General features: G+C 33.8%; 1 protein-coding gene across 1 annotated transcript in view; it reads left to right on the top strand.

Moving 5' to 3' along the window:
• Window positions 1-713: 713 nt before the first annotated feature.
• LOC140149664 (uncharacterized) overlaps window positions 714-24,477 on the top strand; it is a 60,717-nt gene continuing 36,953 nt past the window's right edge. Inside the window, exon 1 of the mRNA XM_072171743.1 lies at window positions 714-812. The gene's annotated coding sequence lies outside the window, so the exon portion shown is untranslated. The remainder of the gene's footprint in view (window positions 813-24,477) is intronic.

Here is a 24,477-nt window from a genome sequence, read left to right as displayed (position 1 = left end):
ATGACCAAGGATCATTTTTCAGTGTGGCTGGACAAATGGACATTTACATACAGAATAAACAAAATAACTATTTCAGTGTTACTTTCAGTGGAATTAATGAATGACCAAGGATCATTTTTCAGTGTGGCTGGACAAATGGTCATTTACATACAGAATAACAAAAGAACTATTTCAGCGTTACTTTCAGTGGAATTAATGAATGACCAAGGATTATTTTTCAGTGTGGCTGGACAAATGGTCATTTGCATACAGAACAACAAAAGAACTATTTCAGTGTTACTTTCAGTGCTGCTTTCTATTGTGTAAATTTTCATTGTTGATTTCAGTTTGATTTTCAGTGTTGTAGTGTCAGAGCGATCTGGTCTTACAGATTTATTATCGGCTGGGAGTATTAATACATGTATTGGTTCAAATACTGCTATAGCCTTCCTATACTATGTACATGAAGTTATGAACTGTAGTAAAAGTCTTGATTGAAAGAATGTTGAATCTGAACTTGTGCAGTAATCTGTTGTTCTGAGGTAGTCACTGGAAAGAAAAGTTTCAATAAGTTATTAATAGTAGTGTTGCTATCTAAATGTACGTCAGGTGACATTGCTTTGCTACGGCAAGCCATGTCATTGGTTATTGCTATCTTATTGTTATTTAGATGTCTTCCCCATTCAGAGCCTACATATTGGCATACCAAACCAATTTCATATCATAAGAGACCCACCCATCATACTGACTACTACCTTAGTGTCAAAAAGACGACAGATATATCGGGAGTAAACAGGAATCACAAGACAGGAATCACACAGGAATAATCACAGGTATGTATTTGATATTGTAAGATTTAATACATAAGGAAAGCCATACTGGTGTGTAATTTACTTTGATAATCAACAAGTAGTATTAAAGTTTTCAGTGTGAATTTGTACATTTTGGTATATAGATTTGACTCAAATTGTATGACAAGCACACACGCGCCAGGTTTGGTATTGGAGCATGGGATAAGAATTTCCAGGTTTTTATCTCTCAACCCAATTGCTACAAGCAAAATTGTTACTTAATTTATTTGTTGGTAGTGGCCTTTGCTTTGTTCTATAGCTTAAATTAATCGAGATTTTTTTAATTTAAATTTTCGGAAACACTTGAGAACTTCCTACAAAACCAGTTTCTTTATATCTCTTAACCAAAGTTACTTAATTGTTGGTATTGCCCTTCAAGATTTTTTAAATTTAAATTTTTGGAAACACTTGAGAACTTCCTACAAACCTGTTTCTTATCTCTCAACCAAAAGGGCAACACACAAAATTGTTACTTAATTGTTGGTATTGGCCTTCTTTGCTTCGTTCTATATCTTAAACTTCTCATGGTTTTTTTTATTATTTGAATTTTCTTTTAAAACACTTGAGAAATTGCTACAAAACCAAGGATGGACTCTGTGTACAGTTTGATCAGCTCGTAATCGGCAGGCCTTATAACATCACAGATTAATATCAAATTATATACTTTAATTTGAGAATTGTCTTGCGACATCTCACCAGGAGCATCACAAGTTATTAATTGAAGTCCTATACTTCGTTAACACACAAAATATAGACTATACAGGTCAACTATATCACTCTTGACATTGGTCTACTTTTCAGCGTAGTGGTAAAAGCCTAACAATACCCGCCAATTACAAGCTGATCAAAGTATAGGTTTATTTCCCTCTACAGTATGTTCTAAAATAGCCCCTGTAAAATGGATAGGGCCACTTTTTCTTAGGAAAATTGACAAAAAGCCATGGTGTGCAGCATAAAATATTTTTATTTTAGGAACTAAATTAAATTTTGTTGGTTTTCAATATCTTTCCCTCACTATGGTGTGTGGATGGTTTTATCTTGGAGTATGATGGTCCAATATTTACCAAAATGAGTACTATGTAGGCCTATAGACTATAATAGTGTCACAGTTATTCTATTTGATGACTGATAATAGTTTAGCATGTATAATGTTGGAAGGGAGTCAAGGGACACAGCCTTCTCTTTAGACAAGGGTTTAATGAATATTAATTATTAAAATTATGACACAGAGTTATAGTAAAGGTTATAGGCTACTTATTTAATTAGCATGACTGTATAAACATGTAGCCAATTCAAAGTAAGTGCTTCTAATTTAAGTATCACAATTATTATAAATTTAGAATGGACACATCCTTCTCGAGGGTTTAATAGATATCAATATAATTATGACACAGAGTTAAGAGTGAAGGTTATACTTATTTAATTAGCATGATAGTATAAACATGTAGCCAATTCACAGTAAGTGCTCTAATTTGTGTATCACGATTATTATAACTACGTGTATGTTAACTATAATCCAATATCAAGTAATGTGCTAGCTCAGATTGTCAGAAATGAGTGATGAAACAAAAATTTTGTGATGCATTAGCTGATCAAACTAGGCCGTGTGGCAATTGTTTATTAAACCAATCGGTCTGGGCAGACACATGCTTGGGTCCTGATGGGACCAGACTCAAGCAAAAGGCTCAAGCCAATTGGAAGGGAGATACAAGCATTGTTAAAACTCCTAACCTTCCAGCCAAGCCTTAAGGCAAGTGGGGTAGCAGGGGCCATATTGTTCCAGTTTGAGCAATTTAACTATTAAAACAATTGCTGTATTCTTCTTTATATTAATAAACTAATCTTACAAGACATGATTTAAGGAAGCTAATATCATTTACATTTACATAGGTATTGCGGTTCTTAAGTTAAACGGCTAATAGAGCCGGCATGGTTTCTTGCATTTTACCTCATTAATTTTGCTTAAAATGGACAGACAACCTTTCTGACAGTTATTAGAAATACTACTATCATTTCATGCAAATAATAACAGAATTAAAATTTTGATGACTATAAGCGAAGTTCAAAACTTCCAGATCTGTCAAATTGTAAACTTTCCAGATATTAATTTTTTCACTATCTGGCCTTGTAAGAAATCAAACTTTTCAAATAGTGATTGTGTTTTACATAATTACAATTTCATTTAGGGTATGAGCAATGTTTTGATACTAAAATTCTAAAGAAATATTATTTTGTTTATTTATTATAATTATTACAATGAACAACAATGTCAGTGTAATAATAAAAAGAAGAAAAAGCACAGTGGTATGGTCGCTTGAAACTAACTTTGATTGTAGCATTTGAATTGTCAGTGAATTGTGAATGTTTTGACTTCAGAGTTGCCACTTCTTTCACTCAATGTAAAGTTGAAAAGGAGCCCAATTTTGTTATGCAATTAATGAATTATGCCATTAGTAGGGTCACTAGGGTAGTAATAGTAGCCCAAATCGGTGTGTTAGGAACACACAGTGGCAACTTTGTTCAATTGAACTTAACTCTGTATTGATTAGTTATGCATGGTTAGATTGAACACAAACACACGCCAAAAGACCCTATTCTATGTACCATGTACAGTCATAGAAAGTACTCAATCACATGAAGCAAACTACGCCCATGTCTGTGCCACATTCATAAGTTGAACTGCGCATGAGTACGAGTGTGCCACTTTGCTTAAAACTAATCATATACCATTCAGAATAAGGAGAAACACCCTAAATTGGTTCCAACACAGTTTTCACTACTTTAGCGTGTACATGGTATATAGCTAAGCCTACATCTAATATACCACTTGGGTTGATACACTCTTTAATATAGTTGGTTTCAATAAGTTAGTCCTGTTTGGGTGTTTATAGCTCAGCACATCCAAATTTAAGTCAAACCTAGTATAGGCCATTTGAAATAGTACACCACTTGGAGGTGACACCATAGTCAGTTGCAGTAATTTAGCTCTTATTTTTTCATATTTTTATAATATTATTTTTTGTTTGGCTGCATGTTGTAGATGTGACTATAGTTTAGTTTTACTCTTGTCTGTTTTAGTCTTATCATACAATATATTCAACATTTAGGGATTAGGGTTGCACATTTGTTTAGGGTTGTTTCTGTGCAGTTTATGATTGGATTTATGGATAGGGGTTGGAACATTTAGGATTCGGAAAAAGTGTTCAGTTTAGGATTAGGATGTACCAGCTGGCTATAAAGCGGAAAATTGGTTTTGCAGTGTCCAAAATTGTTGGGGCTTGGTTAGGGATGCAAAACAAGCCAAAATTTGTTTTGACTGGGCCGAAATATGGTTCAGTTACTGAATTTATTTTCCCTGACCGGTATAGGTTCAGTGTTATATTAGATTTATGGATAGGCCTATGGGTTGAGCATTTATTTATTAGTTTAGGTTTCAGTTTAGGATTATGTTATGGGATTAAGGTTTAGCTCTGAGTTTAGAATAGAAAATCCGTGTAGGATTATGTGTATGGATTATGGTGTAGAATTTAGTGTTGGTCCAGTGTATGATTAGCTTTGGGATTGGTTTAGTTTCAGTGATTAGGGTTTAGCATGTAGGATAAGGGCTTAGTTTGGGCTTGGGTTTCGGGATTGGGGTTTAGCATCTGGGATAAGGACATAGTTGAGGGTCAAAGTTAGGGTTTAGAATTTAGGATGGGTTTCCAGTTCAGTTTAGGATTAGGTGTAGGAACCAGGATTATACATTTTGGATAACATGGATAAGGGGTCAATTTAAGTTAAAGAATTAACATTTAAAAAGACAAATAAAATGCGGTATGATTAGGTTTAGGGTTCAATTTAGAATATGGGATAATTGTTTATAATTAAGATTGTGGTTAGTTAAGGTTTAGGTTTAGGGATTAGCATTTTGCATTTCTGGTTAGAGTTCCGTTTAGAATATGGGTTAGGCCTACTGATTTAGGATAGGATAAGGGTTTCATTCAGGATCAGTTGTGGATTAGAATTTAGGATCGGTGATGAGGCGGGTGATAGAGTTACGCAACCTAATGTTCAGATATCGGTAGGCATATATTTTTATAGAGAATAGATTGGTATAGTTATATATTTTACCTTCATGCAAATTTATTGCTAATTTACAGGTAAAAAGAAGTGATGTTTTTGCTATGTAAAAAATGCGTATAGAGGTTGTAATATGGGTGGTTGTGACGAAATTCCAACCGAAAGGCCATTTATTCCATATAGGAAAAAAGACACTTGAGTTTCTCTATTTTTGAGAAACTATAGAAAGCTACCGTAGGACGCATTTCGATTAATGGTGATTAAGACTTAGTTGATCTTTTTATTAATTTCATCAGCTACATTTTGCTCAGCTTAATTTTAAGATCACCTAGTGTTTTGGTGTATTTGTTCACAGTAGAAACATAAATCTGCATAGCTATATAACTTAGGTCTAAAATGCCTAACTTTTTTACATTGGCAATTTGGTCCATTTTTAGTGACAGAGTTTTTTTTCTAAAAATGGAGTATTATATCTATTATGGTGAGGTTCAGCAACTAAAACTTCCAGAAAACAGTTTTTTGGTGACAATAGAATGGAATGTTCACAAATATTCTCCAAAACGAAGTGGAGAAAGAATTTCTGAAAACCTTATCGGATACCAATCCTGGAATGTACTTTCCTAGAATGCCACTAGTTCGTATGGAACATTATTAAAACTAGTTTTGCAAAGACACTGCTTCTCACTTAATGAGTGGTCAAAAACAGAAATCAATTTTCTAGACCTCACTCTGTTCAAAGGTAAAAGATTCCAAAACATGCAGATTCTAGATATGAAATGTTTCAGCAAACCTAGAAATACCGACGTGAGCGGACATGATTTAGTTTTGCTCCGTCAAAAATCATTCAAATCAACTAGAATTTCATCTAATCATCGTTCCCTTTTGCAAATCTTGACACCCTGGAATTGCCTGAAGCTATTGCCTCAAGTCAAATCATGGCAGATACCAAGAGCAAACGGTCGTCGAGGAAAAACAAATCTGACAAAACATCATCAGATTTGTCATCGGAGCAACTTAACGTTGACATGGCAGATACCACACTACTGCCAGCAAAGGGAGCGGATCCAACACAGGGAGCAGATTTGAAATCTGTTGTTAAAGAACTACTGCTGAACAACGACGAGCTTCTCAACTCCGTGGTTGATTCAGCAGCTACACAGATTGCCAACCAAATCATCAGCTCACCCACCTTAATGGACACTATTGCAACCAAGATGACCAAAAACAAAGATTTCATCAAAGCAGTTTCCAGTGAGATAGAGCCCAAAGTATCTCAACACCTCTACGAATCAATTAGCATGGACACTGATACCATTAAAACACAGGCAGAAAACAACCAAAAGAAGATCGAAACCATCAATCAAGCTATTGAGAAGATGGAAACAAAGGCCGATGACCTCGAGCAGTATTCTCGTAGAAATTGTCTTCTTATTCACGGGATTAAAGAATCATCTCCTAAGGAGAACACCGATCATCTGGCTATCAACCTGTTTGAACAAAAACTGAACATCCACGCCGATAAATCGGATATCGATAGATCACACAGACTTGGTAAAATAAGGCTGTCCGCTTGCATTAATTTACGATGATACTATAGTTCGCCCGCGTCCCATCATAGTGAAATTTGTCTCCTACCAGAAACGCAACGAGGTGTTTCTAGTGAAGAAGGATCTGAAAGGCTCAGGTATTCTGCTAACGGAAAACCTCACAGCTAAAAGGTCGCAACTCCTTAAGGCAGCTAAGCAGTGTCTTAGCGTGACATCGGCGTGGTCAGCAGACGGTAAAATCCTATGCGCACTTAACAACAAAAAAATAATTAGTCTTGCCCATCAAAGGGACCTGGATCACTTATAATTTAATTCGGATTTAATCCGATCACGCGTGATTTCGTCGACCGCGTTATTTGGTATGAGACATTGGTACCAATAGGCCTAGACTATTGGGCACTGGACATTAATTGTTTGTGAGTACAATACTTGAGTATTTTGTTTTATCATGATGGTTTAAATTTGTGTTGTTCTCAACTTGTGATGTGTGGTGATTATACCTTGCTGCATTTTGCTCTTCCCTTTCCCCATTGTGCTTTGCTCTTCTTTCTCCTTCATTAGTTTGGGGCATTGTTATCTCATCACACGTCACAACATCATATTTTTCATCTGTCATTGCAATCCTATATCCAAAATATTTGGTTCTGGTTATTTTATATTATTTCTTGAATCTACTTAGTTATGTATGCCATATTTATGCATTGCTCTTTTATTTGATGATTACCTGTTTTTGCAAACACTTTAATATTTTGCTTTATCATGATGGTTTAAATTTATGTCTTTCTCAACTTGTGATGTGTGATGATCATACCTTGCTGCATTTTGCTCTTCCCTTTCCCCATTGTGTTTTGATCTCATTTTTCCTTCATTAGTGTGCGGCATTGTTATCTCATCACACGTCACAACATATTTTCTTGGGTGTCATTGCAATCCTATATCCAAATTATTTGGTTCTGGTTATTTTATATTATTTCTTGAATCTACTTAGTTATGTATGTCATATTTATGCATTGCTCTATTACTTGATGATTACCTTTTTTTTGCAAACACTTTAATATTTTGCTTTATCATGATGGTTTAAATTTGTGTTTTTTCAACTTGTGATGTGTGATGATCATACCTTGCTGCATTTGCTCTTCCCTTTTCCCTTTGTGCTGTGCTCACCTTTTCCTTCATCAGTTTGTGGCATTGTTATCTCATCTCACCATGCTCACGTCACAACATCTTATTTTTCATGTGTCATTGCAATTTCTTGAATCTACTTAGTTATGTATGCCATATTTATGCATTGCTCTTTTATTTGATGATTACCTGTTTTTGCAAACACTTTAATATTTTGCTTTATCATGGTGGTTTAAATTTGTGTTGTTCTCAACTTGTGATGTGTGATGATCATACCTTGCTGCATTTTGCTCTTCCCTTTCCCCATTGTGTTTTGTTCTCATTTTTCCTTCATTAAGTGTGCGGCATTGTTATCTCATCACACGTCACAACATTATATTTTGCATCTGTCATTGCAATCCTATATCCAAAATATTTGGTTCTGGTTATTTTATATTATTTCTTGAATCTACTTAGTTATGTATGCCATATTTATGCATTGCTCTTTTATTTGATGATTACCTCTTTTTGCAAACACTTTAATATTTTGCTTTATCATGATGGTTTAAATTTGTGTTTTTCTCAACTTGTGATGCGTGATGATCATACCTTGCTGCATTTTGCTCTTCCCTTTCCCCATTGTGTTTTGCTCTCATTTTTCCTTCATTAGTTTGCGGCATTGTTATCTCATCACACGTCACAACATCATATTTTGCATCTGTCATTGCAATCTTATATCCAAAATATTTGGTTCTGGTTATTTTATATCATTTCTCGAATCTACTTAGTTATGTATGCCATATTTATGCATTGCTCTTTTATTTGATGATTACCTGTTTTTGCAAACACTTTAATATTTTGCTTTATCATGGTGGTTTAAATTTGTGTTTTTCTCAACTTGTGATGTGTGATGATCATACCTTGCTGCATTTTGCTCTTCCCTTTCCCCATTGTGTTTTGATCTCATTTTTCCTTCATTAGTGTGCGGCATTGTTATCTCATCTCACGTCACATCATCATATTTTCTTGGGTGTCATTGCAATCATATATCAAAAATATTTGGTTCTGGTTATTTTATATTATTTCTTGAATCTACTTAGTTATGTATGCCATATTTATGCATTGCTCTTTTATTTGATGATTACCTCTTTTTGCAAACACTTTATTATTTTGCTTTATCATGATGGTTTAAATTTGTGTTGTTCTCAACTTGTGATGTGTGATTATCATACCTTGCTGCATTTTGCTCTTCCCTTTCCCCATTGTGTTTTGATCTCATTTTTCCTTCATTAGTGTGCGGCATTGTTATCTCATCACACGTCACAACATCATATTTTTCATGTGTCATTGCAATCTTATATCCAAAATATTTGGTTCTTGTTATTTTATATTATCTTTTGAATCTGCTTAGTTATGTATGCCATATTTATGCATAGTTATATATGCCATATTTATGCAGTGCTCTATTATTTATTTTTGTTTTGATTACCTGATTTTGCCAACACTTGTGTATTTTGCTCTATCATGATGGTTTAAATTTGTGTTTTTCACCATGTGTGGTGGGTGGTGATAATGCTTCTTTTATTTGATGATTACCTCTTTTTGCAAACACTTTATTATTTTGCTTTATCATGATGGTTTAAATTTGTGTTGTTCTCAACTTGTGATGTGTGATTATCATACCTTGCTGCATTTTGCTCTTCCCTTTCCCCATTGTGTTTTGATCTCATTTTTCCTTCATTAGTGTGCGGCATTGTTATCTCATCACACGTCACAACATCATATTTTGCATCTGTCATTGCAATATATCCAAAATATTTGGTTCTGGTTATTTTATATCATTTCTCGAATCTACTTAGTTATGTATGCCATATTTATGCATTGCTCTTTTATTTGATGATGACCTGTTTTTGCAAACACTTTAATATTTTGCTTTATCATGGTGGTTTAAATTTGTGTTTTTCTCAACTTGTGATGTGTGATGATCATACCTTGCTGCATTTTGCTCTTCCCTTTCCCCATTGTGTTTTGATCTCATTTTTCCTTCATTAGTGTGCGTGCATTGTTATCTCATCTCACGTCACATCATCATATTTTCTTGGGTGTCATTGCAATCATATATCAAAAATATTTGGTTCTGGTTATTTTATATTATTTCTTGAATCTACTTAGTTATGTATGCCATATTTATGCATTGCTCTTTTATTTGATGATTACCTCTTTTTGCAAACACTTTATTATTTTGCTTTATCATGATGGTTTAAATTTGTGTTGTTCTCAACTTGTGATGTGTGATTATCATACCTTGCTCTTCCCTTTCCCCATTGTGTTTTGATCTCATTTTTCCTTCATTAGTGTGCGGCATTGTTATCTCATCACACGTCACAACATCATATTTTTCATGTGTCATTGCAATCTTATATCCAAAATATTTGGTTCTTGTTATTTTATATTATCTTTTGAATCTGCTTAGTTATGTATGCCATATTTATGCATAGTTATATATGCCATATTTATGCAGTGCTCTATTATTTATTTTTGTTTTGATTACCTGATTTTGCCAACACTTGTGTATTTTGCTCTATCATGATGGTTTAAATTTGTGTTTTTCACCATGTGTGGTGGGTGGTGATAATGCTTCCTCTTTCTTTCTTTTTTTCTGGTTTGATTTGTTTGATCGCCTGGAATGTTGTTTGGCATATTTTTGTTTTATACCAAACTACATTTTAGGTTACCATTTTTTTTTCTTCTTTTTGATTGACGGAGTGCCTCAGAGCACTCCTTGTTTGCTTTTATTGTATTTGTTTACATTATAAAGTAATTGTATAAAATTTGTAAAAGTAAGTAAGTAAGTAAACGTATATTATTTTGTAAAACATTTCTTAGTACTATATAATATTTTGTATACCTGTCTTGTCCTGTTTGTTTTGATGTCCGATCATACACCCTCTCAGTTTAATCCCTTTGTTGATCTTATCTTTAATCCCTTCTCCTTTAATGGCTCTCTGAATCCTATTGATGACCAATCGGATGTGACCGATGTCACAAACTCCATGAAAGTTAATTCTTCTTATTATGACAGTAGTACCATCATCAATCATACTCCTAGCATTGATAATTGTAACCTTTCTTTGTTTCATTTGAATACGAGTAGCCTTGTAAAACATTCCAATGATCTCACCAACTACCTGGCTACATTAAACCAGCACTTTGACATCTATGGTTTTTCTGAAACTTGGTTTACTGCTCATGAAGATTCCTTGCTCATGGATATTGGTGATTATTCTATTGAAAATAGTATCAGGCAAGGGCGGCGTGGTGGAGGGGTCTCCTTATTCATCAATTCCGATCTCAGCTACTCCAATAGACCTGACCTTTGTATCGACTGTGCTGATTGTGATTCTTTGTTTATAGAAGTTACCCATAACTGTAACACCTTTATCATCGGCATAATTTACAAGCCCGAGTATGTCATTTTCAAAGACTTTTTTTCCCAGCTAAGTAACACGCTTGACACTATATCTGGTGAGAAAAAAACATGCTACATGATGGGTGATTTCAATCTGGATCTTCTCGTTCACGAAAGCAACTCTCGAGTTTCTGATTTTCTTAACTTGTTTTATTCACATGATTTCATTCCCTGTATCGATCGCCTCACGCCGCATCAAGACTAACATCCATGGTATTACCACGGCCACGCTGATTGATCACATTTTCACCAATGACCTCGATAACATTATAAACTCCGGTATCATCATCACCGTTTTGTCTGATCACTTCCCAGTTTTCATCACACAACAGACCCATAGAACTGAATCAATTAAAAAACAATACACTTATAAGAGATGCCAGTTCCATCCTAATAACATCAATGGATTGAAGAATGCCCTCTCAATTGTCGACTGGAACTTTGTTGAATGCTCACCCAACCCTGATGTTGCGTATAATAAATTCATTAATAAGTTTACTGAACTTCTCAACTTACACTGCCCTGTTAAAACTAAAACTATCTCTAAACGTAATACGCCTAAAAAACCTTGGGTAACCAAAGGACTTATTAAATCAATTAAAACAAAAGATAAACTATATAAAATGTATACTCAAAAACCAACTCCTGATAATAAAAATAAATACACTAAATATAGGAACTATCTAAATTTACTTCTAAGAACAAGTAAAAAGAACTTCATTACAAATAAAATTGAAAATAATAAAAGTGATACTAAAAATTGTGGCAAACATTAAATAATCTACTTGGACGTAATAAAAATCTAAATCACCTGACTTTTTCATGACTGATGATGGCTCTAAAATTACTGATAATAAACAAATCGCTGAAAGTTTTAATTCATTTTTTGCTAACATTGGTAGTACTCTTGCTGGAAAAATCCCAGACCCCCCTCCGGATTTCAAACACTCCTTTTCATCTAACGACTTTCCGCACAGTTTTTTCCTTGGACCAACTTCACCAGAAGAAATCACCAAATTAGCTTCCGATCTGAAAAATAGCCATAGTAGTGGTAATGATGACATCAGTAACATTCTCCTGAAACAAATTATTCCCTCAATCAACCATATTCTTTCATTTATATTCAACTTCTCCTTCTCAACGGGCACTATTCCTGTCTCTTTGAAATGTGCCAATGTTACTCCCATCTTCAAAGCTGGTGATAAACATGATTTCACAAACTATAGGCCTATTTCCATCCTTCCCGCCATTTCCAAACTCTTGGAAAGAACAGTGTATACCGGATCCAGGATTTTCTAACTAAAAACAATATCCTTTCGAAGCATCAATTTGGATTTAGACCAAACAGATCAACTAATATGGCAGTTAATGACCTCTACTGTAAAATTGTTCAAAATCTTGACAACAAGCTGCACACCATTGGTATCTTCTTAGATCTGAGTAAGGCCTTTGATACCATAAACCACAACATTCTTCTTCAAAAACTTCACCACTATGGTATCCGAGGCCTTGCTAACGATTGGATCAAAGCATATCTTTCAGGTAGAAATCAACGTGTCATCTTCAATAACTGCCTTTCTAAATCCATTAATGTAACCTGTGGTGTGCCCCAGGGATCTATCTTGGGTCCTCTACTCTTCTTACTTTATATCAACGACCTCCCTTGCACTACTTCCACTCCTCACTTCATTTTATTTGCAGATGACACAAACATTTTATTTTCTCACTCTGACCCTCAGATACTCCAACAAAACATAAATAGGGATCTAAAAATAACATCAAACTGGTTTAAACTGAATAAATTATCACTAAACATAAAGAAAACTAATTATATTATATTTAAAAATAAACATAGTAATAAGCCTGATATTAAATATGATATTAAAATAGATGATACCCCAATTGAAAATGTTAATACAACTAAATTCCTAGGCCTATTAATAGATCATAATCTCTCATGGCACTCACATACCCAACATGTCTCTAAGATTGTTTCTAAATACAACGGTGTGATTCGAAAGGTCCGCCATTTTCTTCCTTCTAGTTCACTTACCACTCTATACAACTCTCTGGTTCTTCCCTATCTATCCTATGGGGCCCTCGTGTGGGCTGATCCTAACAATGGCAACTTAGACTCTGCATTTCTTCTTCAAAAGAGAGTGATCAGAAGCTGTACCAATTCCCTCTGGCTTGCCCATACAGACCCGCTCTTCTCTTCACTACGCACTTTGAAAGTTCGTGATCTCTATAGACTCCAACTGGCTTCATTCATGTATCAATTTCATAATGACCTTCTTCCTCCGGATCTAGTCCCTGACAACTTTTTCAACACTCTCACTCTGTCTCACTCTTACAATACTAGGAATGTTCACGAACATGTTATCTTTCCTTCTAACACTGCCCTTGCAAACAATTCTTCCAAAACGCAAGGTCCCATACTATGGAAAGAACTCCCTTCTTCTCTCAAATTGACTCGGACTCTTGCTACCTTCAAATCCAACTTTAAGAAATATATCATTTGTGGTTACACAGAGGGCATCTAATACCTTCACGATACATTTCGTTCTTCTTTTGTACTTTAGTTCAATCCATTTTTTTTAGTAAGTACTTGCTCACACCCTCTCATCCTTAGTCTTCAGGAGCCATAGTTTTACTTCAACTTCATTCCTTCTATCTTAACTATCATCCTCGTGTTAAATCGGATCATCTGTTTTGTGTTTGTGTCTGTCTGTATGTCTGTCTGTTTGGTAACTATTTAAGAGGGCCCTGCACCCCCACGCTCCGCGTTTAGCAGGGTCCTCGTCAATCACCTGATTTAACCCTATATTTTCAGGTTGACTCAATGTTACTATTGTTATTATATTAGTTATTTATTACCATGATTTTATTATCATTATCACTATTATCACTGATTATTGCTTCTGCTTATCATTATTGAATTACATTTGTACATTGTATTGATTGGTGATTGGCAAAATAAAATATGAATGAATATGAATGAATGAATACATTCCAATATCTTTCCAGAGATTTGTCTCACGGCATGATTAAGGGAACTGGAATGAGCGTTTTGAGCGTTTCAACAGCATTTTTGTGGGACATGAGAGCACATCAGACCTATCGAATTGCATTCTGAATACGAAGAATGTCTTTCTGATATCAAATAATTTTCATTTTATGAAATTCACGATATAATACAAATTTTATGACAAATTATAAAAATTTGATATTTTTCACATTTTGAAGATATAACAGTCCTCGAAGTAAATTTTATAAATTTAATGATATAGTCTTAAAGTGTATGTAACTGGGAGGAAAAGCCGACGATCAATTGAAAATTTTGACCTTTCATATTGAAGATATGGATTTTTTCCCCCAAAGACCTAATTTTTTTTTGGTGTTATGGGAAAAAAATCCATAACTTCAATACTGAAAGGTCTAAATTTTATACACTTTAGGTAGAAATCATCAGATTTATAAAGTTTACTTGAGTACTGTTAAATATCAAAAATATCAATTTTAATGATTTGCCATAAAATGTGTATTACATTGCTAATTTCAAAAATTATTTGATATCAGAAGGCCATTCTTCGTATTAAGAATGCAATTCGATATTTCTGATGTGCTCTAATGTCCCACAATAAACACTGTCCAAACGTTCATACCTCTTCACTTAAAGGTGAAGCAATAAGATATATTTGAAATTCCAGTTCGGAAAAGGAATATAAGCACAAACTAAACTCATTCATCTCTAAACTTCTATTGAGCATGTTGAGAGGATATGAGGAATCAGAAGTGCTCGATTGCCTAACTGATGTTTCATACAAAAGAAGAAACATCTATCTGGAGGATGTCAAACATTCTGATGATATACCACTTGTCTTTAGCACCGATTACTTCCCCCAGAGAAGTAATGCTAATATCAAACAAGCTCTTCTCAGGAACTGGCACTACATATCTAATAATCATAACCTGCATAAGATCTTTCCCCGTTCTCCTATACTTGCATTAAGGTGCACCCAAAAATCTTGTAGCTGAAAACTGATTATGCTGATGCTCCAATATCTTATGAAAGTGCATGTTTATGACATTTCATGACACTATTTTTGGATAAACTGCTTGTGATTTCTTTATTGTGATCTTTTCATACATTATGCCTAAGGAACACAACATATATGGATTTCTTTAAATGGACTAAAAATAGCATTATACCATAAAGCAGTATTCAGACTTTTTATTGTACGTAAAATATTGTATGTAACATATCTACGTTGTTTAATCTATTGCCATTCTATCTCCAGTAATGTTTAAGTTCTAAGGAATGTTTGATGACGTAAAATCGATAATATATTTCTGCTAGATATTATATGTAACATATTATCGATTTTTCCTCATCAAACATTCGTTAGAACTTAAACATTACTGGAAATAGAATGTCAATAGATTAAATAACATAGATATGTTATACTGCGCCAAGAAAGTATCCTTACACTTGGAAAAATAATCACAATTTCATAACTGAGCAATATCTGGGTAAATTTGTTTTTGTAATAGATGCACAATCTAATCCTGCACATTATGACACCACATTGAATCCATTGTGACCTAAGTAAAGTTACAAGCAATTGAATAGACGAAGGTCCAGTTTTAAAAGTGACAAATTGGCCTATACAAGGCGCAAAAAGATTCCAACAAGCGCAACAAAGAGACTACACAGTTTCTTCAATGAAGCCTTATTTAAAGCAGTATTTATTTCAGTTTTTACTTCTCTGTAGGCCTACTTTTCATAACTTGCATTTTATTTGTCAGCTCTTTTGTTTCAGTTTCCTTTTGTTCCTTTTGTTTTAAATTAAAGGCACACACAAATTAGCCATTTACCACTCTCAAACCAGATGTCTCGTCCGTGGCGTTTTGAATAGGCCAGTGTGTCACTTTTAAAACTGGACCTTCGTCTAATAAAATGCTTGTAACTTTGCTTATTGAAGTCACATTGGATTCAATGGGGTGTCAAAATGTGCGGATTAGATAGTGCATCTATTAAAAAACAAATTTACCCCAACATGGTTCAGTTTTGAAATTGTGATTATTTTTCCAAGTGTAAGGATACTTTCTTGGTGCAGTATACATACAATATTGTACATCTAAAGCAGTATTCAGACTTTTTATTGTACGTAAAATATTGTATGCAACATATCTACGTTGTTTAATCTATTGCCATTCTATTTCCAGTAATGTTTAAGTTCTAACGAATGTTTGATGACGTAAAATTGATAATCTATTTCTACTAGATATTATATGTAACATATTATCAATTTTTCGTCATCAAACATTCGTTAGAACTGAAACATTACTGGAAATAGAATGGCAATAGATTAAATACCGTAGATATGTTGCATACAATATTGTACATGTAATACTCGGAGTCTGTGGAGCGCTTAATACTCGGAGTCTGTGGAGCGCTTAAAGGCCTACTTATTGATTCACTGAAAGCACTTTTATAATAGGGCCTACTCCTCAGTTTATACCAAATGCAAACTTTATACCTATTGTACTCAACTAGATTTTCATTATCATTATATATGTAGGCCTACTAACAGACCTATATACTCTTTTCTAATAAAGAAGAGATCCATTTTAATGAATTTAATCACCCCCTCACCATGATAGATATTGTACTCCAATTTTAGAAAAAAACTCTGTCACTAAAAATGGATCAAATTGCCAATGTCATAAAGTTAGGCATTTTAGACCTAAGTAATTTAGCTATAGTCTGTCCACATAGAAGTACAAAGTAAATTAACCTCGGAAACTGGAGGTATGAGAATAATTATTTCAGTGCAATGCTTCTTTGGCGCGCCAACTGCTGCGCGATTTGTGCACCATGCTCTTTTACGCGTCGCGCTCGCGTGTGGCATAAAGCATCGACCCCGATGCCACAGATTTGGTTTGTACTTCTAAGTGGACAGACTGTATGCAGAATTACTTTTCTACTCTGAACAAATATACCAAGATACTAGGTGATCTGAAACTTCAGCTGAGCAAAATGTAGCTTTTGAGATTAATAAAAAGATCCACTAAGTCTTGATCACCATTATTCGCCACACAAACCTACGATAGCTTTTTATAGTTTCTCAAAAATAGAGGAACTCAAGTGTCTTTTTTTCGTATACAGAATAAACCCATATTACAACCTCTATACACATTTTTTGCATAGCAAAAACATAGCTTGTTTCTACCTAAAACTTAGCAATTAATTTGCATGAAGGTAAAATATATAGCTATACCAATCTATTCTCTAAAAAATATAGGCCTACCGATATCTGAACATTAGATTGCGTAACTCTATCACCCCCTCACCAGTTTAGAATTAGGTTAATGATTCAGTTTAGCATTTGGTTTTGCATTTGGTTTAGAGATAATGGTTTAGCATTAGAACACATTTCAGTTCAGGAATAGGTTATTATAGGGATTGGCATTTTGGATTAGGGTTCAGTTTAGCATTTGGTTTAGAGATAATGGTTTAGCATTAGAACACATTTCAGTTTAGGAATAGGTTATTATAGGGATTGGCATTTTGGATTAGTGTTCAGTGTAGCATTTGGTTGAGAGATAATAGTTTAGCATTAGAATACTTATCAGTTTAGGATTAGGTTTAGGGATTGGCATTTTGGATTAGGGTTCAGTTTAGCATTTGGTTTAGGGTTCAGTTTAGGATTTGGTTTAGAGATAATGGTTTAGCATTAGAATACTTATCAGTTTAGGATTAGGTTTAGAGATTGGCATTTTGGATTAGGGTTCAGCTTAGCATTTGGTTTAGAGATGATGGGTAAGCATTTTTAATTTGCAAGCATTTTTTTTTTAATTTTCTCGATTAATATGCAGGCTATGTAGTTAAATTTGGGTTCAAATTAAAGTTTGTGATGAATCCAATACAATAAACACAATGAATGTTATAAAATTATATTGACATTTGAATAATTATCACTTAATTAGCATAATGTGCCGGGTGGGGAGGATCAGGAGGAGGCGGATCAGGAGCAAATTTAATAAAAGTGACCCCAGTGGTCATATGATGCAAGAGGTCCATTTCTGTTTTTTTTTTCATATTTTTACAATTCACTTTAAACTGCATACTGTAACACCATAAAATCATATATTCCAGGTAATTTAATTTGCTTTGAGAAGCAATTTTGCATATTTTATTTATTTTATTTTGGTTTAGCATTATAATTCTTATTAGTTTAGGATTAGGTTTATGGATTGGCATTTTGGATTAGGGTTCAGTTTAGCATTTGGTTTAGGGTTAATAATCATTAGCATTTGAATACATAAAAGTTTAGGATTAGGTTTAGTGATTGGCATTTTGGATTAGGGTGCAGTTTAGCATTTGGTTTAGGTATAATGGTTTAGTGTTAGAATACTAATCAGTTTAGGATTAGATTTGTGGATTGGCATTTTGGATTAGGGTTCAGTTTAACATTTGGTTTAGAGATAATGGTTTAGTGTTAGAATACTAATCAGTATAGGATTAGATTTAGGGATTGGCATTTTGGATTAGGGTTCAGTTTAGCATTTGGTTTAGAGATAATTGTTTAGCATTAGAATACTAATCAGTTTAGGATTAGGTTTAGGGATTGGCATTTTGGATTAGGGTGCAGTTTAGCATTTGGATTAGGTATAATGGTTTAGCATTAGAATACATATCAGTATAGGATTAGGTTTAGAGATTGGCATTTTGGATTAGATTGCAGTTTAGCATTTGGTTTAGGTAAATGGTTTAGCATTAGAATACATATCTGTATAGGATTAGGTTTAGGGATTGACATTTTGGATTAGGGTGCAGTTTAGCATTTGGTTTAGGTATAATGGTTTAGCATTAGAATACATATCAGTGTAGGATTAGGTTTAGGGATTGGCATTTTGGATTAGGGTGCAGTTTAGCATTTGGTTTAGGTATAATGGTTTAGCATTAGAATACATATCTGTATAGGATTAGGTTTAGGGATTGGCATTTTGGATTAGTGTGCAGTTTAGCATTTGGTTTAGGTATAATGGTTTAGCATTAGAATACATATCAGTGTAGGATTAGGTTTAGGGATTGGCATTTTGGATTAGGGTGCAGTTTAGCATTTGGTTTAGGTATAATGGTTTAGCATTAGAATACATATCAGTGTAGGATTAGGTTTAGGGATTGGCATTTTGGATTAGGGTGCAGTTTAGCATTTGGTTTAGAGATAATGGTTTAGCATTAGAATACATATCAGTGTAGGATTAGGTTTAGGGATTGGCATTTTGGATTAGGGTGCAGTTTAGCATAGGAAAAAAGACACTTGACATGCTTGAGTTTCTCTATTTTTGAGGAACTATGTTTTCTTAGAGAATAGATTGGTATAGCTATATTTGATCAACAGCACTCCTACTGTCAGTTTTGCTTAAAACTGAGCTCCAAGGCAGCTTTAAATGTGAGATGCTTATTGTTCATTTCCTTATTTCACAAACCCATTTCGTCTGTATACTTATTTTACAATACACCAAAACCATGGTGTGACTGATATTACTTCTTATTCATCCAATTAATAATAGTAAAATAAAATAAAGTTTGTACAAACATGTATGAGTTGATGTTAATGAAGATTATACACAATTAATTAAGCATAGTTATATTATAAATCTATAGTTAAATACAATACATACAAAAACATACATGTTTAGCCACAATGTGTACAAGCCTTGCAGGAAATAGTCCGCAAATTAATTGCTAAGTTTTAGGTAAAAAGAAGCTATGTTTTTGCTATTCAAAAAAATGTGTATAGAGGTTGTAATATAGAGGTTGTTTATTCTGTATACGAAAAAAGACACTTGAGTGTCTCTATTTTTGAGAAATTATAAAGCTATGGTAGGACGCATTTCGATTAATAGTGATCAAGACTTAGTTGATCTTTTTATTAATCTCATCAGCTACATTTTGCTCCGCTTAATTTTAAGATCACCTAGTATTTGGGTATATTTGTTCTTAGTACAAAATTCTGCATAGCTATATAACTTGCCTATAAAATGCCTAACTTTTTGACATTGGCAATTTGGTCCATTTTTAGTAACAAAGTTTTTTTTCTTCTAAAAATTGAATAAAATATCTATTATTTTGAGGGGGGTGATAGAGTTATGCAATCTAATGTTCAGATATCAGTAGGCCTATATTTTTTAGAGAGCACCTATTTAAGAGATACAGTCTTTTGGTGACAATTGGAATGTTCACAAATGTTTTCCAAAACGAAGTGGAGAAAGAAAACCTTATCGGATACTAATCCTGGAATGTACTTTCCTAGAATGCCACTAGTTCGTATGGAAGCATTATTAAAACTAGTTTTGCAAAGAAACTGCCCCAGAACTCTGTGATATAATGTTCCATTCGTAGTGATGAAATCTTCAAATGGTTCAGATATCGTGATGACATTCTTATGTTTTGGTCAGGAGATGAATAATGAGCTAATTTATTTCATAAGTCAAATAAACTCTATGCAGCCGACTTAAAAATTCACTCATTAGTGGTCAAAAACAGAAATGAATTTTCTAGACCTAACTCTGTTCAAAGGTAAAAGATTCCAAAACATGCAGGTTCTAGATATGAAATGTTTCAGCAAACCCTGTGATACATTCCAATATCTTTCCAGAGATTCGTCTCACCCAAATTAGTGCTTTCATTGCATGATTAAAGGTGAAGCAATAAGATATATTCGAAATTCCAGTTCGGAAAACAGAATATAATTACAAACTAAACTCATTCATCTCTAAACTTGTAATTGAGCATGTTGAGAGGATAGGAGGAATCAGAAGTGCTCGATTGCCTAGCTGATATTTCATACAAAAGAAGAAACATCTATCTGGAGGATGTCAAGCATTCTGATGATATACCACTTGTCTTTAGCACCGATTACTTCCCCAGAGAAGTAATGCTAATATCAAACAGGCTCTTCTCACATGTCTCAGGAACTGGCACTACTATCTAATAATCATAACCTGCATAAGATCTTCCACATCCTCCTATAATACTTGCATTAAGACGAACGTCTTATCAGCATCAGAGCAAAGATAACTTCAAACAACAACGACCATGATGACTTATATTTGACTTCTTGCCAAGCAAGGAGGATGTTAGCTCTGAAACATGCCCAATGTCTCTGACACTCAAAGACTTGCTGGATCTTTTAGCCGAAAACTGATTATGCTGATGATCCAATATCTCATGAAAGGGCGTGTTTATGACATTTCATGACACTATTTTTGCTTAAACTGCCCGTGATTTCTTTATTGTGAACTTTTCATTTCTTGCAGAACTGACACCTTCTAGTACAGGTTTGACGATCACATGACAAATCGAATCTGTGACGTCAATATTGATATCGATATCAATTTAAGGCTGTTCTAGTTAAATTACATACCATTGGCATTTTGGCTGTTCCATTTAATTTACATACCGGTACTCAACATTTCCCTGTGCACTTTAATAGTCCATGAATTGATCTTGATTTGCATTGTCGTATAAGAGGGTTTTTTTGTACACAACAGGGATGTTACTATTGTTTAACTAAATGAAGCATACTTTTGCTTTTATCTTTCTTTGTCCTTTATTAATCGTAAATTAGGTGATTTAATTAATATAATTCTTTGTTTCAGCGACCCTGGGGTAAACAGACAAACAAAAACATGGGTCAAAATCCTTCAATTTCTGAATTGAACAAAAAGTACCCAAATCTCTACATTTTATATCTCCCTGTGTTATAGACAAATTTTATACGTCACATTTAAAATCATTTAAAATGACTTATAAATTGCCTTATGCTATAATGGGGTCTTTATAAATTTGTATTGTGTGAACTTTGTTTTTAAATGCCTTTGGCTTCCAGGTTAGTTTCTCGGAGCTGGTGAGGTTTATTGGGGTGTAACTTGGCAGGGTGGTGGTAAGTGGCTGCCCTAAGACTTGATGCAATTTTTGGCGCAAAATATGCAAATTAGGTAGCTAATTTGCATATTTAACTTTTTGTGACATTTCTGAAGAACTGTATAAGGATGTAACCGGATGAGGTTGTGGTAAGCGGCAGTTTCTCGGAGCTGGTGAGGTGTATGGGTGGTGGTAAGTGGCTGCCCTAAGACTTGATGCAATTTTTGGCGCAAATTAGGTAGCTAATTTGCATATTTAACTTAAAAATTGTTTTTGGGTGGTTTTTTTTTGTTGCCATTTCAAGAACTGATGAGGCGATAGGGATGTAACTTGATGAGGTTGTGGTAAGCGGCAGTCGTAAGATCCGATGCAATTTTTGTCGCAAGATATGCAAATTAGTCACCACATTTACCTATTTTGGTCATTTTTCGGAAGTGGTGAGGCATATAGAAATGTAATTTGGTGGGGTGATGGTTAAGAGCAGTCTTAAGATCAGATGCTATTTTTGTCACAAAATATGCAAATCAGCCACCTCATTTCCTTTTTTTTCTATTTTTAAAAAACGCTTTTTGCCATTTTTCTGGTACTTTTAGGGGGTATATAGATGTAACTTGGTAGGGTTTTGGTAAAGGGACAGTCTTAAGATCCCACATGATTTTTGTCGCAAAATATTCAAATTAGCCACCTCATTTGCATATTTGTTTATTTTAAAAAAAGGCTTTTTGCCATTTGTTTGAACTGGTGAGTCGTATAGAGATTTAACTTGGTTGGATGGTGGTAAGGGGGTAGTCTTAAGATCCCATGTGATTTTTGTCACAAAATATGCAAATTAGCTACCTCATTTGCATATTTTTTTAATGATAAATGAACTACCACTAAATGTTCCTGTCAGTCCTGCAGTGCAAAACCTCTCATGCAAATCCATCTTTAACATTACATTCAAATAATAATTACATTATAAATTGGAACTGACACCAATTTTTTTCAGGAATATCTTGTTTATACTGAGACCAGTAATGATTCCATTATAAAATGCAACTAAGCAACGCAACATATATGGATTTCATTAAGTGGAATAAAAATAGCATATTCCATAAAGGCCTACTTCTTGATTCACTATGAAGGCACTTTTATAATAGGGCCTACTCCTCAGTTTATACCAAATACAAACTTTATACATATTGTACCCAACTAATTTTTCATTATCATTATATATGTAGGCCTACTAACAGGTGTACTCTTTTCTAATAAAGAAAAGACATCCATTTTAATGAATTTAATCACCCCCCTCATCATAATAGATATTGTACGGTCACTAAAAATGGACCAAATTGCCAATGTCAAAAAGTTAGGCATTTTAGACCTATGTTATAGCTATGAAGAATTATTTTTTCAAATTAAGCTTAGCAAAATTAATAAAATTAATTAATAAAAAGATCAACTAAGTCTTGATCACCATTTTTAAAAATCGAAACGTGTCCTATGATAGCTTTCTATAGTTTCTCAAAAATAGAGGAACTCAGGTGTCTTTTTTCGTATACAGAATAAACCCATAGTACAACCTCTATACGCATTTTTTGCATAGCTTCTTTTTACCTAAAACAAAGCAATTAATGTGCATGAAGGTAAAGTATATAGCTATACCAATCTATTCTCTAAAAAATATAGGCCTACCGTTATCTGAACATTAGATTGCGTAACTCTATCACCACCCCCCTCACCAGTTTAGAATTAGGTTAATGATTCACTTTAACATTTGGTTTAGAGATAATGGTTTAGCATTAGAACACATTTCAGTTTAGGAATAGGTTATTATAGGGATTGGCATTTTGGATTAGGGTTTAGTTTAGCATTTGGTTTAGAGATAATAGTTTAGCATTAGAATACTTATCAGTTTAGGATTAGGTTTAGTTTAGAGATAATGGTTTAGCATTAGAATACTTATCAGTTTAGGATTAGGTTTAGAGATTGGCATTTTGGATTAGGGTTCAGCTTAGCATTTGGTTTAGAGATGATGGGTAAGCATTTTTAATTTGCAAGCATTTTTTTTTTTTTTTCTCGATTAATATGCAGGCTATGTAGTTAAATTTGGTGTCAAATTAAAGTTTGTGATGAATCCAATACAATAAACACAATGAATGTTATAAAATTATATTGACATTTGAATAATTATCACTTAATTAGCATAATGTGCCGGGTGGGGAGGATCAGGAGGGGAGGAGGATCAGGAGCAAATTTAATAAAAGTGACCCCAGTGGTCATATGATGCAAGAGGTCCATTTCTTTTTTTCACATTTTTACAATTCACTTTAAACTGCATACTATAACATCATAAAATCATATATTCCAGGTAATTTAATTTGCTTTGAGAAGTAATTTTGCATATTTTATTTATTTTATTTTGGGTTAGCATTAGGATTCTTATTAGTTTAGGATTAGGTTTATGGATTGGCATTTTGGATTAGGATTTAGTTTAGCATTTGGTTTAGGGATAATAATCATTAGCATTAGAATACATATAAGTTTAGGATT

The sequence above is a fragment of the Amphiura filiformis genome, chromosome 4 (genome assembly GCF_039555335.1).
Source record: "Amphiura filiformis chromosome 4, Afil_fr2py, whole genome shotgun sequence".
In the NCBI taxonomy this organism is placed as follows: Eukaryota; Metazoa; Echinodermata; class Ophiuroidea; order Amphilepidida; family Amphiuridae; genus Amphiura; species Amphiura filiformis.
The sequence above is the reverse complement of the archived record's forward strand: the minus strand, read 5'-3'. Positions and strand labels throughout refer to the sequence as shown.